Raw genomic sequence first — 15,893 nt, forward strand, 5'->3', positions numbered from 1 at the left:
AACTTTGTAGCTCTAGCTTTCCCCTTGGACAAAATGAAAAGAAAACAAGCTTTTAAAGTACTAGTTTTAATATACAAAAGATCCTGAAGTGGTTTATAATTATATTTCTGGATGTTGAATGTCTAGGCATTCTCTGACTTTCTGTATACAACAACCTTTTGTTTAAAGATTAATGGGACCTTATTACTATATGACTTTTACTATATAATTAATTTGTCATAATTAAAATGCCCATAAAAAGGGTTTTCTATATAAAAATCACAATTCTTTTTTTGTCTACAAAACTGATGTTGATGTTTTTGCCCTAAATGCATTTCTCATGTTAACACTTCCTTCTCTTATTACACCAGAGTACTGTTGTATTCTAAAATCTGATTGGTCAGAAGATGTTGATTTGTTTTCTATAGAGCAGCTCTGAGAGTAGAGCCATCCCTGAAGCAAGTCACATATTCACTCATTCTAAATGTTCTACAGAAACATCTCAATCTCAGGGATTTGAATGGAGGACACTTCAGATAATCAGACAATTAGAAAACTTAAAATCTATAGGAAAGACGTTTATTTTAAATTTGTGGATGGAGTCTATAGTGTCAAGGCTTTGTTAATGTTCAGGAAGTTTTCCGTCACAGCGTTCCGATTTCTTAAAATGACAAGCTGCATTCTTTGCCTTGAGAAAAAGAAAGAGGCTGTAGTAGGACTGACTCTCTGTAGTTTCTATAACATAAGTGATAATAGGAACTAGCCATGCACAAATTGAAATGTAATTCTAAATAGTTAAAAAGAATGATGTGTCATTGTGTAATAAATGAAATATATAATTAGTGGCAAATTGCTGTGGTTTAAGAGGAATTAAACACTTCAGGATGTGCTGTTATAGGAAAATAATCAACTGCGGGTTAGTAGCTTTGCTTGACATCAGGCGCAGCACACCACCTCAATGTGAATTATTTTCATGTAACAGTGTTTAATATTTTATTGCTTACACAACATCACATTCCTTCATGTATTATTCCTTACTTAATCACATTCTGTTTTTTGTCTGAAATTTAGTTCTTCTCTCCTTTTTTTTAATTTGACCTCTGCCCTTATCTTTTCTTTACATATGCTTTTTTTCTTGACAGGTTGATATCAAATTTTCTCCCCTGCCCACTCAAGTGCCCCCACAAGCAGGACCAGTCTGTGTGGGTGGGCTGACAAACAAGTAGCCTATTTTCATTTACTGAAAAGATTCTAACAATTATTACTCAGAAGAGATCACACCCTGATGAAGAAGCAGGAAAAATTCTGAACAAGAAAACACATATGTCCCTTAGTGACAAAAACAGCAGTGTGTGTTATCCCAAAACTCCTTCTGTTCTTATATGTCTGCTGTTTCTCTTTTGTTTTTTTCTGGGAAGAGCTTTCATGAATCTTTGGCATGGCAGAGAGGATGCTTGTGATTCTGTCACTTACAGAAAAAAAAAACAAGAGAAAGAGACATGGAGTGTGATGGGGTTTCAGTAGCCAGAGGCTGACATGTGCCATTTCTTCTGGGTGAACAGGGATTTGGGATGAGTCTTGCTATGGGCAGAACTAGTGAGAAGAACATCCTGGACAGTCAGAGCTTCATTTTGATTTTCTACATTTTCTCCATGGAATGCATTTTGGTTGGTGTTTTTTTTTTTTTCTTTCTTGCACATTGAAGCTGCAAGATTGCGGATAAGTGCAGACTTTGTTCGCATTACTGGAATTCTCTGGCTGACACTTTCACTATTGATTCCTGTGAAATTTTCACCTGAAGCCACAGAGCCTTGAATTGAAGTGGAATGAGATTTTGAGGCTTATTAGAAGACAAGGATTCTATCATTAGCACCTTTCTCTACTTGTTCCAGCCCAGAGGATGGGGTGTTCTCTGTGCAGCATTTTGCCAGCCTGGCTGAGATTGGACAGGTTGTACATGCCCCCTGAGGAGAACACTGGGGGAAAATGGGTTTAGGCAATTCATCTTTTTTTTTGTTTTTGTTGTTACCTACAGACGGAATGGTAATGCACATTCAATACTTGGATGGTATCTGCATTCCTCAAGGTGGGGCAACAGCCTTTTGACAACCTGATCAGTCATTAGAGCGCAGTTGCATTCAGTGATATTTTGAAAATGAAGGTATGCTCTGGATGCTCAGGTCTGGGGAACTGTGGAGCTAGTGTGCAAAAGCATGGTTCTTTAACTTTGTATGTCAGTGGGATGGAGTCTTTAGAGGGCTGTGACAGCTGATATTTAAATATCTTTACTTTCTTTTTGGAAAGGTTACCTAAAGTGAAGAGTCTGTGGATTCCTGTATGTATCAATGCCTTACACTGTAGCTAGTATGCAACATCAAGGCAAACTTTGATCGCAGTCATGGAGGTTCTGTTTTTCTTTTGGTTTTGGTAAAGGAAACAAGCACGAAATGCTATTGTTCAAAGTGTTCATACGGCATGCATCTTTTTCTCACAAAGTATTTTTTCCTACTGTTAAATGTCAGGAAAAATGATAAGAACATATTTAAATGGTATAGGCAGATTCCCAGAATACCAGAAATACATATGTCTGTTATGAGTCCATTTCTATTGAAATCATTTTGAAACCCAGAGTCCCTGGTTTGATCCTGTGGTCAGGATACTGTGGGTTTCCTCTGGATTCTGCCCACCTCTCCAAAACATGCTTGTTGTTGGATTGGCTGTGGTAAATTGCCCCAAAATGTGAATGTTTGTGCATCATTCCTTGCAATGTACTGACCTTTATTCCAGAGTATATTCACGCCTCATGTCCAGTGTTCCTAGGATGTGACCTGAATAGGATAAAGCACTTACTGAAGATGAAGAAATGAAAGAATTTAGGCCAGTGACAGAAACATGACACACATTTTAATCTCATTGTCATGCAGAGCCAGTCAATACACAGATATTAAAATCAAAGTGAGGTCAGTGATTTTGTTCTAATTGGGTGGATGGTTAAGGACTAACCACAGTGTGTTGAGGGAGTGCTTATATACTCATTGGGCTTAGTGAGTCATCAAATGCTACTGATACATTAAGATCTGCCTATAGAGATAACTATTAGGGTAAACAATGGCATATATTTCTGACCATCATGTCTCAGTTTGTTCTTGCCCTGACATAAAGCCCCAAATTGTCAATTGCATACTTTATTAGGGCCACATTTTCAATGAGTATTTAAAATCCCTGCTATTATTTCCTAAGGAAAACAGCTTATGCAATGAATCTCTATACTGTCTCTTCACTCTCTATTCCATCTCTCTTTTGGTAATTGCTTTTACAATTTTATTACTTTTTAAATCTGTAGCTTATCTCAGCTACATGAATATATCACCCAGTGCCTGTTCCAATTGTGAGTTGATGAGGGGAAAAAACGATTGTATTTCCCTTGTGATTTCACAGGCAAAACGGTTGCCAGGCACATTGTACTAAACCAATTGGCGCTGACTTTGTCTTGTAGAATATTTTTTATTGTTTTTTTTTTTCTTGTTCTCCTTACATGATTTCATTCCAAATTGCTTCATCAGAGCAGAAGGCCCCTCACTTATACTCTGTTTCCTGCACATCACATATCAGTTATTACTCTGCATCCCCAATCATTTACAATCCTAACGTTCAAGCACTTACTGATAGTCATGCAATGACAATTTTTTAGAGGATAGAAGATGACAAAAAGGCTTTTACTGAGTTATTGCTTTTGCATTAGAATTTGAACAAAATTACTCACATGAAATCCCATAAAAACACTTTTACTCTATCATTGATTATTTTCACAACAGAACCCCAGGCAGAAAGTTTTTTTTTTTTTTTCCCTAAAACAATCTCTTCTTTTCTTTTGTTATCTCTTTATTTTATACTTCTGAAACTAGAAAAAAAAAGGTTTTGAACAATTCAGATAACCTCGGTTGTTTCTTGAGGTCTTTCTTTTACAGTTGTAACACCATGTTGCCTCATGGTACCTCCCTGTGATGTTTTTGACTCGCAGAGCATTTAGTCATTCCTTAGTTCCCTATTTGCCAGGCTGAAACTGTACAAGGGTCTGTTTAAAAAAACAACAGCTGGGAAGAATTTCAAAGCCAGTGCTTCCTCTTTCAGATGTGTTTGGCTGAGAGTTAATCCTTTGTCTTACTCTTAGCCCAAGAGAAAATATGAAACGTTATAAAAGTGAACGGAGACAAATTCCATGTTTTAAAGACTTTTGAATTGTTTCTCCATAGTTTCTGATTAAAAGATTTGAGGGATTCTCACACGCTTAAAAAAAAAAAAATTCTTTGGACATCATGTATTATTGCTGAATTGTAAGTCTTTCTTGCTGTTTTTTCTTTAGAAATAGTTAAAAAAAAAAAATCAGTGGTTCCCATTTGCCAGGGTTTTATACAACTTTGGCGTATAAAATGCACCAAACAAATAAAAAAATCCATCAAATATTCGTATATAAATGAATAGAAGCCTTGTGCCGTTTTACTATTCATCTTTCCCGATGATCATTTAGGTTCTTTGAAATTATTCTAGGTGTTCTTTGCTCTGCAGAAATAAAAGGGAGCTAAGCAACGTTTTGAAGTTATGGTCTCAACGCCAGTGAAGCTGACTCATCTTTATCACTTACAAGCAGGTTTGCTTGGCTCTCGCTGGTGAACTGAACAGGGATGTGCTTCACTTTCATGAAACACTCATTTGAGTTTGTGTCCATCCCTCATTATTGTTGTTACAGCTGTTTTGCTTGGTGAAATATCTTTGTTAATGTGGAAGCTTTAATTTGGCATTAGTATAAATGGAAAGCACATATTTAATGAGTTCATTCCTTTGATCCCATGTATATTTCAACTCCAGCTATGACTACACTTTACACCTCACTTGCGTATCTCTTGTCTAACGCCTCATGTGGATGAAGACAAAAAGGAGACTTTAATATGGAAATATCCATGTTAAATTGAATGTAACTCAATTTTGTATTGCCTGTAATGTATCGAAATCCCTCTCCCTTCATATTTCCCATAATACATAAAGAAAAAACTTTTCCCAAGCTCATGACAGAAAAAAAAAAAGAAATCAAATAATGACTTTGATTAAAAAATCTTGAAATTGTACATAAGCTAAAGTGTATTGGAATAGTGTTTATCCCCAGAGTACATATTCAAACAATTTCATTTAAAAAGCCACTGGACTAAATAATTGAGATACATCTTGTGATATTTAATACATACCTTCATCATACTTTCTTCTTGTTTTAAGTGTTCATTTAAAAAATAAAAAAAAAAGAACCCAGACTAGCGATGCATTCCTCTCCGTTCTGCAAGAGAGAAATGCCCAACTTTGAGTGAGTTGTAGACCTGCTTTGTCTAGCCAAAGCCTCAAGGAACAACAGTCAGACTGCAGTTCTATGCTCTTTGACCAAAAGGGTTGTGTTGCAAAGCAAGTGTATAAAAAAAAAAAGGACTTGAATGGACTAGCCTACTCTGAATTACGCAAGGAAAAGGAGAACAAATAAATGAAAAAAAAAAATATTTTGTACAGAGATATATTTTTATGGAAACACATTTGTAATATAAAAAGAGAAAAATTGATTGACAGATATGTAAATGTTTTTCATTATTGTAGTACAAATGCTAGTGGGGAATATAAAAATATCTATATACAAAGAGAAAATAGAAACAAAGCTTTTTTTTTGTAAATGTATAAAAGAAATGTATATACATGTTTACATATTGTACATATGTAATCCCCGACATGGCTCGTCTGCAGTATATAAAATGTATTTTATCCGTCTGTATATGATGCTTTGCATTGTGTTTAAGCTTAAACTTTCTTGAACCTGAAACATATTTTGAAGGTTTTTGAATAAAAAAATAAAAACATTTGTTTTGCAGTTATTTCTACTGTATATTTTCATGGTGATCTACTTTTAATTCTCGAATTTTTGAGATTTTTGAATGACTGTGTTAAACCCCGTTGAAAATATATTGCTGTTTTGTTTGTATAGATAGATAGATAGATAGATAGATAGATAGATAGATAGATAGATAGATACATAGATAGATACATACATACATACATACATACATACATACATATACACTACCAGTCAAAAGTTTGGACACACCTTCTAATTCAATGTTTTTTGTTTAATGACTTATTTTCTACATTCTAGAACAATACTGGAGATTTCAAAACTATGAAATAACACATGGATTTATGTAATCCATATGTAATGACAAAAAACAAGAGTCAGTTGTTATTTTAAGACAGGAAGGTCAGGTGTTCTGGAATAGTTCTTGCAAGAACAGTATTGTCAAGTGCATTTGCAAAACCCATTAAGCACCATGATGAAACTGGCTCACATGAAGACCATCCCAGTAAAGCAAGACCAAAACTTACCTCTGCTGCAGAGAAGTTCATTTAGAGTTACCAGCCTCAGAAATCACCAATTAACAGCACCTCAGATTAGAGCCGTTATGAAGGCTTTACAGAGCATCAGTAGCAGACATATCTCAATATCAACTGTTCAAAGGACATTATTGTGTATTTCAGCCGCCTTCAGCATTGTTTTACAATGTAGAAAGAAATAAACATCAGGAAAGACCATGGAATTAGAAGATGTGTCCAAACTTTTCACCTGAAGTGTATATAGTTCACACAGGCATACACACAGCTGCACACAATGGACATTTAATAAACATCAACTCAAAACTATAAAGAGCGATTGTATGGCGACATTGAAATTCCAGTATTATCCAGTACAGCTATGCAATAGGTTGGTGATATACAATTTCCTACCCATTTACACATCAAATAACATTTTGATTTGCATCCTCACATTCACTGTGTGGCCTTCTACTCTTACTTACACTTTTCAGCAAATATATCAAGTTCACCTCCAGGTCAGTACATGACATGGGAGCAGTATAGCCAGAGCACATCCTCCTCTTTATTTTCCAGTGTAGCTTTTTTGAACATCATTTATTTATCCTCTTATGCTCCACTATTCTTCTTGAGTTTAACAGCACTCATTAATTACAACAAAAAATCTTTATCAATTGCACTAACATTTTTTATGTCTACTCCCTTTATTTATCAAAATCAAGTTTAACAGCTCGCAAATGTTTTCTGACCATCTGACCACTCTACTGGCCAGTGTCATATAGAATGGAAATAGCAGCAATTATTAAGGTTTGGGAAGGCTTCTCTCCAGTGTATTAGATAAAGGTCATGACTATTTCACTAATGGTGGCCTGAACCCTCTGCCTTTAAAACAGAGTCATTCAGCTCTTTCTGACTCACAGTTTCTGCACAGTTTGGCTTCTCTAGGTTTAATTCCATAAGGTGAAATCCTTACTTCCTCAGACACGGGCGAACAAACTGCAGACCATTAGCAAGGCATCTCTTTCAGATCTTCTGGATTCTACTTTAGTCCCGTTGGGGATAGTGTAAAGATAATGGAGGTGGTGGAGGTCAAGATGCCAATGGCTCTCTGGCTCAAGCAAGAAACCCAAACAACAAAGCAATGTGGCTGCTGTTCTTCCTTCCTCAATTTAGGCATTTTTCAGGATTTCTTCAATACCTTTACATTTTTTTTTCCATAATCCTAGATTGAAGCTAACCTGGAGTGATACCAATGGGAACAACAAGTGACTTAGTAAATTTCAAGGTCACACAAAAATTGGCAGAATCCATAGACAAGAAAGCATTGTGCTAAAATAAAATGACAAAAGAACGATGGATGCCTTAATGATGGTTTTTTTATTTAAAATGTTTTACAAATCTTTCAATACAATATAGTATGTTTTTTAGGTTCCAATAAATGAATTCTGCTCTGCAAATCTAAACAACACTGCAGTAGTGACAACGGCAGTATAAATGATTGAAAAAAATCCCTCATGCTTTTGGTTAAAAAGCTTTCATCTCCTTGTGTCTTCTAAAGAAAGTGCAACTCCGAAAATACCTTTGTTTCACCCACGTCTGAAATGTTACTGTGGATCCTTCTGATGTACAGTTCAACTGTTTTTCATTCCTTTATACGTTTTTGCTTGCAGTCAAATCATTAAAACCACAATCAGAGATTTCTTGACCATGAAATCTGGTTCAGAAGCATGATGGTGAAGACGCTTCCACCTCCACTCTGAATGTAAAAAATACATATAAACCCAGGTATATTGAGTTCTGTAATGAGTTCCTTATTTGGAATAGGGCAAGGATGATTGGTTTCCACACAATGCTTTAGTTGTATAGCAAGGATGATTGGTTTCCACACTATGATTTACATCTGAAACTGGATGCTTCTGTTGCAGGAGCAATAGTCCAGGGGTCTCATTCATCAACCGTGTGCATGCATTGTTTTGTGCATAAACTGTACATATGTACATTTAATTGTATGGAATGTCATTTATCAAGTTATTCTTGTGTATAAGGGTATATGAGTGTAAATATGTACTACTTGTGAGTATAAAAGTAGTAAATAAGTGTAATCATAGGTAAACTGAATATGAGGAGCTTTGATCACACTTATTAATCAGCAACATAAAGGATAGAGTAATTGCTGACTACGGTGTTCACAAGAATTTGCATAACAAATGACACAAATGACTTAGAATACAAAAGTATTTAAAATGAAGACGTTATTGGATGTGTGAATGGGTGGAAAATTGCATGTCATCACCAAAATCTTGAAAAACTGAAAAGGTTTATTCAACAAGAAGGTCCAAAGGAAACTACCCAGCAGTCCGGAAAGGAAAGCAGAACTCATATGTCCTTACCCAAAGCAACTTACATTTTTATCTCATTCTAGGCAACTGAGGGTTAAGGGCCTTGCTCAAGGTCCCAGCAGAGGCAACTTGGTAGACCTGGGATTTGAACTCAGTAGCCAATCAGTAGCCCAACGCCTTAACCACTAAGTTATGACATCCCCATAGATTTACTAGCTAAATCTACAGATTTAGTAGGAAAAACATTCCAAACTTTACCCTGAATGAATGAAAGCATTGCATAATTTTCTATTTAAATCAAATATTTGATGTTTTAGTAACTATATCCAGGGTTTTTTTTAGCTAAAACAGTTACTCTTCTAAGGTTTTGTAGGCAACTCATACAATATATCAGTCAAATATGACTTTGAATTTTAAGGCTAGGACTTTCAAACTATTTTCAGGCAAATAGGGTTATTGTTGTCAGATATGTCATGACTCAGTCAGTATGAATGATGCTTAAAACTCTGCACAATGACTAAAACACAAAGAGAAATACACTTACTTAATAAGAAGTGTGTGCCTCTTACTCACACTTACTATTCTCGCGAAGAGCAGCAGCAATAAAAGCTTGTTCTGCTTGGATGCATTAGGTTTAATGATGCTATTGATTCTTAGAGTTTAAAGTGGCAGGGGTCAAATCAAGTTCTCCAGCTAAAGTTGTAGTTGTGCAGTTGTTGCAGTCTGTCCAGATGTGTCTTGATGATGTAAGTCACGTAAGAAACCACTTTCTTTGGTAGACGTTGCTTTGAAGAGTTTACTCGTGGCTGTAATAAGAGCAGATTTCTTGAATAAGTCTTAAATCACAGTTGTCACAGCTTTGAGAACTGCTGGAAACCTTGAATTTGTTCAGTCCTGACCTCGAAGTTTCAGGTTCAGTTAATTTGGAATAGAAAAAAGCATCAGCAAGATGTGACAATTAACACCAACTTCTCATCAGGAAATGCATTTGCAAGAGGTGACTGCTTCTCCAAGAGAAAATATTGGGGTTTTTTTGTACATGTGGTTGTTCACCTTACCATTTGACAGCCATCTGACAGCAGAATGAAAAAGAAGATGTGCGTGATGTGCACACAAGGTCTCAAAAAGATGGTTGTTGAGAGCACCGCCTTTGATGAAGTTGACAATTTTGACAACGTCTTTCATTACTAATTCTATCTCAGGTGACATTCCTTTTGATGCCAGGACTTCATAACGAATAAAGAAATTATTCCAAATAATGTCTTGGGTTGTTGCATGCTTAGTGCTTTTTAAAATTGTTGCTTCTTCCATTTTATGTAAGCCACAATATGTCTCTTTATAGCTTCACAGATAATTGAATCCAGCCAAATAGTTGGGGTGCTTTCACATAGGCAGCATTTAGCCCATGTGAATCAATCCTGTGTATGTTTTCTTTTTGGTGAGGTGTATTTAGGCAGGAGTGAACACAGTAATCACACTGAGGTCCAGATAAAAATAACTGATCCAGCTCCAATACAACTCTAGTGTGGTTCATTTGCAGACAGGAAGCAATTCAAACCTGAATCGATCCAACTGCAAAAAGTGATCTAGACATGCCACATAATCTTTCTGTGTAAATGTTCTGGATATTAGGATTCATAAAAACCAGGAAATAAATGCAGCAATATCAGTGCTTCCATCCCAGTGAGTAGCAAAATCTTTGACTGCCTAAAATTTGGGTATTAGCTGATTTGAGCTGATTTGACTGTTTACCTTTCAGCTAAGGAATGCAATCACAATATTGAGTGCTGCAACTCATATACAGTATATATATTTTTCTGTAACTGCATGGATCTGTTGTTCAGGGAGAACTGCCAACAATTTCAGTTATTTGTGGGAGCACTGGATTCTAAAAATAGTCCATATTTTTCTAAATAACCTTTTAGTGCTACAACTGTTGTTATTCTATTTTATGTTGGAACATTTTAACAACAGGAGCTAAGCTAAGCAGACAGTACTTACTAAGGTTGTAATATCATGTATATATATATATGTGTATATATAGATAGATAGATAGATAGATAGATAGATAGATAGATAGATAGATAGATAGATAGATAGATAGATAGAGCAGCCATAACATTATGAGCACTGACAGATGAAGTCAATAACACTGATTATCTCCTCATCATAGCACCTGGTGGACAGTTGATGTGTTAGAAGCAGGAAAAATGGGCAAGCATAAGGATCGACAGGCGGCTGGCCTGTGTGATCTGATCCATCAGACAAGCTACTGTTACTGAAGAAGTTAATGATGGTTCTGATGGTTCTGATAGAAAGGTGTCAGAATACACAGTGCATTGCAGTTTGTTTTGCGTATGGGGACGCATAGCCGCAGACCAGTCAGGGTGCCCATGCTGACCCCTGTTCACCACCGAAAGTGCCAACAATGGGCAAGTGAGCATCAGAACTGGACCACCGAGCAATGGAAGAAGGTGAGTGTGCATCACTTACCTGGGGAACACATGGCACCAGGATGCAGTATGGAAAGAAGGCAAGCCAGTGGAGGCACTGGCAATGTTCTGCTAGGAGCATCTTTTCATTTGACGTGGTTCTCATACTAGAAATACAAATTTGCAATAATTAGGCTGTCAGAAACTAATATGACATAAGATTTATAATAACAATGCAGTCAATGCAGTAAGATTCCACACCAACAAATTAATTCATTAAATGTCAGGACTGTTTAATACATTTAAATGCATTTTATACATCCTCAATTACAGCAAAGTTATTTCTCCCGATATACATTTGATTTATTTTGTTTTCCATTGTCAACCAAATGCTATGAATCATATACCCTGTCTTACAGATAGGAGTTACTCATGCCATGATGTGAAATGCTATGGCTCCTCTGTATCCCTTCTTTTGCATTATTTTTTCCAGTGTTGTCAAGCCAACTTATTTTGCTGTGTTGATGTTTTAACATTTCTAATTTTACTGTGTCAAATGAACACATATCAGTGATTGTGTTTTCATTCACCCATGAAATAAAGGCATACATTATTTTCTGAACGATATTGCCTATCCTCCCACCTGAGCTCTTACCATTCTGAGGTTGATTTTGCATCATATGAAATTCTGACTGGTCTCTCAGACTCAGGGATGCTGAAAATGGACAGGCTGCTGAAAATCTATTTTCTCTCCTTTCTTTGAGGTCAGCAAGGCTTGCACTTACTCTGCCAAAAAGCCTTTGTCCAACTGGTGGAAACAACCCAATGCTGTACTGTCTGTCATTATAGGTAGACCTTACAGGATGACCTCTGTCATCTTGCACTCCAAGCTTAAGTTGCAGAGTACAGAAATGGGGGATAAAAAGCCTGCCAAATGTATAATCATCATAGATGACTCACATCTTTCTTTTCCGTGATGCATTTTCTGTTTTTGCATTACTCAAGTAGGGGATGAACTAGAATACTACTAGATTTATATGGAATTATATAGATGACTAAGTCACTTACCGAAATATATATTTGGATATATTCTAATATTCACTATTGCAAGACCAAAGCCTCCCTAGGGTGTGTCTGAGGGAACAATACATAGTAAAACACGCTGCATAAACCTTATATCTTTACAAAAGGAACTTTTGGCTTAGTATCCAGGTTTCTTTTTCAGCTTGAATCAGGCACAGCAGTGTTTTTTTTTTAATCTCTTTATAGCAATTTATACCTTGGTGGTCCATGCTGTAGGTGTTAGTTATGAACAATGACTGCAATTTTTTTGTACAGTGTCTGATCTGTCAACAGTTTCAGGGCAGACTTCTAGAGTTAGTTAGAGATTTTTGGTTTACAGACTCAACCTACCAGTGATTTCTCTGATAAGTTTATTCAGTTGGAAATTGTGCCAATATATGGTACAGTAGATGGCCAAAAGTATGTGGACATCTGACAGTAACACCTACATAATGATTTTCTCCAAAGTGTTACCATAAAGTTAGAAACACTCCGCTGTTTAGGATGTCTTTGCCAGTTGTTTGGAATGTCTTGTGAGCTGAAGAAGATTTTCCTTAACTTACTTGTTGCCCAAATGTGTTCCAGCATCACAGTATCTGTACAGTACAGTGTGCTTAAACAGAGGTTCATAAAGACATGGTTTACCAAGATTGCTATAGAACAACTTTGACTGAATACTGACCTAAACACTAATATAAACTAAACATTTTTGGATGAATTAGAATTCCAACTTGGGGGGGCAAGGTGGCTTAGTGGTTAGTATGTTTGCCTCACACCTCCAGGGTTCGGGGGTTCGATTCCCACCTCTGTTGTGTGTGCGGAGTTTGCATGTTCTGTCTGTGCCTCATAGGTTTCCTCTCCAGTCCAAAGACATGTGTTGTACGCTGATTGGCATTCTAAAAATGTGCAATGGTGCCCTGCAAAAGATTGGTATCCTGTACAGGGTGTACTATTCCTTGTGCCTCCTGGGATAGGCTCCAGGTTCCCTATGACCCAGTAGGATAAGCACTGCTGGGATGGATGAATGGAATGCCAGCTTCACACCAGGCATCCTCACATGAAATTGGTGCCCAAGCTCTTGTAATCTTGTAGCTGAATGGGCAAAAATCCCCATAGCCACAGTCCAAACTCTAATCAAAAGCCTTCCCAGAAGCGTAGTGGTTTTCATAACAGCAAAAGGAAAACAATTAAATATTAATGCTGATGGATTTGGAAATGGAATGTTCAATATTCAGGTATCCAGATACTTTTAGCTATATAGCAATAAAGTAGACAATAGGTGCAGATACAATGAAGCACATACTAAATGTAATGCATCATATACAGTATTTTAGACTCTCCATTTGAGCTATAAATTTTTGGTTCACAATGTCTCCCTTTCAAAAACACATTATATGTTAAAAATACCATCTGCTTTTGTTATAATTCGCAGTTCCTTTTCAAGTCTCTGTCCTTGTCCTGCTGTTTCCGATTGTGGTCACCTGTGTCTAGTTTCTCTTAATTGGTTTGTCTATTTATATGCTTCTGTTTTTAATTCTGTGCACAGTCTACTGACTACCAAGTCTTGTTCTCTGTTTTATAATAGTTAGTTTTAAGTACTTATTTGAATGGTCAAGTGGCTTTTTACAAGACTGCTTATATTTCCTGTAACCACACTGGGATGTTTCACCGGTTGTGTCGCTCCACACGTCTGTGTTCACCAGGTAAAAATCCACTTCCTAGTTTGGAAGCATTACCATAGTACTTTTAGCTTCATCATCAGCAGAAATGGTATTTTTGTGGTGTTTTGTTTTATTTGTGACTTTGTGCTTGATGGAGATGCAGTCTATATTCCTAATTAAACAAATGTTCAATAATTAAACAAATGTAAAGAAATTCCTAGCACTGGTTAAATCATGTGCATCTTCCAGAGTTTAGGGACAATGTAGAAATGCACACCCTTCACTGCCTAAACAAAAATGCCGATTCATAAAATGAACGAGAATAGAGTGATGGAAAGTAATGGAAAAAAGTCATCAAGGATTCCAACCACAATACTTCATCTTTCATATAACTAATATAGTATGTATAAGTCTGTGGACTCAATATTTTTAGAGGGCACTGTGTAATAACAGCAATAACTTTATCTTCATCTAATGGTCAAGTGATATATTGCTATCAGCACTCATTACTTTTATATAGACTTTTGTTCTTTTTTTTTTATTCTCATTAAGGCAGAGGTCATTAAGGTTCGGCTGACCCAGACTGACTGGTGCCTGGAACTGCTACTCTCTAATATAAGCTATATTCATTCAGGAAGGTAAGTGATAGATTGTCAGTGCAACATATTTACTTTGTTTGCTAGTCAAATTGAATATTTATTGAATATACCAGCAGCATGTGATCCAAGGACACTTGTTTAAATGCTGTTCTTTTACTTTCACGGTGTGTTATATTTATTTGTCCCACTAAGGAAAGCCTTAATGGTTTTATGTAGAATCCTACACTAGAATATGTTTAGGAGACTAAGAACCTTTTATCTATACAAAGAACCCAATGAAGGGTGAGTGTTTTTCATAAGAATGTATGAAAATTCTCTAATTTTTGAAGAAATAACATATTAAGTATGTCTTAATTGGATAAATGTGATGCAAGCTTTTGTAACATGAAGCCCCTATGTCTTGAGATTTATCTTCAGAAGTTAATGCTCCTCTAAGGCAGTAATCATTAACCTTGTTCCTGGAGATTTACCTTTCTACAGAATTCAGTTCCTAATTCGGCAGATCTAATCTGGATAATCAGGTATATGGATTACCTGGAGCAGTTGGGTTTATTAGGAAATCTGTGGAAATCTCTAGGATGGTACATCTCCAAGAAAAGGGATGGTGATAACGGTTCTGAGATGTGTATGATTTTATGCAGCACAAGGCCATGAACACTAATTAAATGTTTACTCATTTTTCTCCCAATTTAATCTTGCCAATTCCTGTCCACTAACCAGTTGATTAAAAAGAAGGAGTAAAGTCTTACACTTGGAAAAAAAAACTAAAATAAATAAATAAAACTCTAAAAAACATCTTTTCATGCAAAGTACTTGCATTGTACTTTACTGTAAACTGAATGTTAGACTATAATTTCTATAATTCAGTTATATTTAGACCTAATGTCTTGGGCAGCAGGTTGGCACAGCTCGAGGGTCTGAGGTTACACGCTACATGTGGTTTTGCACGTTGTCCTCTGGGTTCTCAGATAACCTTATATATGAATGTGCGTGCATGGAGCCTGCGATAGTCTTGCATCTATGGTTCTTGAGAGGTTGTTACATTTTAGAAAACTCTAAAAAATCTTAACGCACAGGTTATTATTACAACAAAGCACAACATCGACAAACTAGTTATCAAGTCATGTTTATGACAGTAAATCAGTACTTTACCCATTAACCCTTGCATAACTCCATGCTTGCATCACCCTCACTTGTATCCAGTTTCACCTTAATGATCATGCTTAAAAGTTTCTGTTTCAGTGTCTTTTTGTCATGCGTTTATTGACACTGTCTTGTTTGTCGCTTTGCCTTTCATAGCCTTGCTCATAGTCTGTGTGTTTTGCTATTTTGGTTTGAATTCACCGTTTGTTCTAATTTCACAAAGAAGTCTGCACTTGCATCCACTGTCTCTACAACTCTATTACACAAAGCAGCAGACAGGAT

The 15,893-nt window shown here is 36.3% G+C and overlaps 1 protein-coding gene across 1 annotated transcript in view; it reads left to right on the forward strand.

The window, feature by feature from the left end:
• Positions 1 to 5,870, forward strand: part of csmd2 (CUB and Sushi multiple domains 2) — a 287,362-nt gene extending 281,492 nt beyond the window's left edge. Inside the window, exon 71 of the mRNA XM_058378138.1 lies at positions 1,122 to 5,870. The gene's annotated coding sequence lies outside the window, so the exon portion shown is untranslated. The remainder of the gene's footprint in view (positions 1 to 1,121) is intronic.
• The last annotated feature ends 10,023 nt before the right edge of the window (positions 5,871 to 15,893 follow it).

The sequence above is a fragment of the Hemibagrus wyckioides genome, linkage group LG24, assembly GCF_019097595.1.
Source record: "Hemibagrus wyckioides isolate EC202008001 linkage group LG24, SWU_Hwy_1.0, whole genome shotgun sequence".
Classification (NCBI taxonomy): domain Eukaryota; kingdom Metazoa; phylum Chordata; class Actinopteri; order Siluriformes; family Bagridae; genus Hemibagrus; species Hemibagrus wyckioides.